At 39.4% G+C, this 1439-nt stretch overlaps 1 protein-coding gene across 14 annotated transcripts in view; it reads left to right on the top strand.

Moving 5' to 3' along the window:
- The window catches only part of DYNC2LI1 (dynein cytoplasmic 2 light intermediate chain 1), a 55420-nt gene that overhangs the window by 19248 nt on the left and 34733 nt on the right, over positions 1-1439 (top strand). The gene's annotated exons all lie outside the window — the stretch shown is intronic.

The following is a 1439-nucleotide window of genomic DNA, read 5'->3' as shown; positions in this document are numbered from 1 at the left end:
AGGATTTCCCTCACTTCTAAGGCTAAATAATGTTCCATTGTGTAAACAAATAACCACAGGTTAGTTATCCATTAATCCATGCAGGAACATTTGGGTTGTTTCCATCTTTTGACTATTGTGAGTAATGCTGGTATGAACACTGTGTACACTATCTGTTTGAATCTCTTCCTTCAATTCTTTTGTGTATAGACTCAGAAGTGGAATTGCTGGATCATCTGGTAATTCTATGTTGAATTTTTTGAGGAATCACTATACTATTTTCCACAGCAGCTGCACCATTTTACATTCCCATAAGCAATGTACAGGGGTTCTAATTTCTCTGTATCCTCGCTAATACTTGTTATTTTCTCATTTAAAAAAATGTTTTAGGCCAGGAGCGGTGGTTCACACCTGTAATCCCAACACTTTGGGAGGCTCAGGTGAGTGGATCACCTGAGGTCAGGAGTTCGAGACCAGCCTGGGCAACATGGTGAAACCCCGTCTCTACTAAAAATATGAAAATTAACTGGACGTGGTAGTGCACGCCTGTAACCCCAGCTACTCGAGAGGCAGAGGCAGGAGAATCACTTGAACCCAGGAGGCAGAGGTTGCAGTGAGCTGAAATTATACCAATGTACTCCAGCCTGGATGGTAGAGACTCCTCCACCAAAAAAAAAAAAAAAAATGTTTTGATAGTAGCTAGCCTAATGGATAGGAAGTTGGACATCTTTTCATGTGTTAATTGGCCATCTGTATACCTTCTCTGGAGAAATGTCTGTTTAAGTCTTTTGTCTTTTTTTTTTTTTTTAATGTAGTTGAGATGGGGTCTCGCTATGTTGCCCAGGCTGGTCTTGAACTCCTGGCCTCAAGCAATCCTCCTGCCTTAGCTTTCCAAAGCTCTAGAATTACAGACATGAGCCACCATCCCTGGCCTCTTTGCCCATTTTTGAATGGGAATGTTTGTTTTCGTTGCTGAGTTTAGGTTTATGTTTGATGTGCATGAACAGAATACAAGTGCATATGGTGATGGTGGTGGTGTATCTGGTGGTCAGGAGTATGCTTTCAGAGAGACAAAAAGTTATTGCAGAAAAACATGTAACTTTGGATCTAAATACCAGTTCTACAATTTACTAATTATGTAAATCTGCACCTTAGACTTCTTCTAATCTATGAAATGGACATTATAACATCTTCTGGAGAGGGTTATTGTGGAGATTAACTAGGTAGTTCCCTAGCAAGGTCCACCCATAAATCTATTTTCTTCTCCTTTACCTGATTATTGTGTTATTGTTTTTGCTTCTTTTATTATTTTTGCTTCCCTTTTTTGGAGCACACAGTAAAACTGGATGTAAACATGGCATTGTCGGCTCAAATGCTTGCAGCTTCTCTATTGGAACTAAACTACTTTTAGTTCGAACAGAAACTTAGTTCCACTATTGTAGCACTTAAATATCACTAGA

The sequence above is a fragment of the Macaca fascicularis genome, chromosome 13, assembly GCF_037993035.2.
Source record: "Macaca fascicularis isolate 582-1 chromosome 13, T2T-MFA8v1.1".
NCBI lineage: Eukaryota > Metazoa > Chordata > Mammalia > Primates > Cercopithecidae > Macaca > Macaca fascicularis.
Note: the sequence above shows the minus strand (reverse complement) of the source record. Positions and strands in the feature narration are given on the sequence as shown.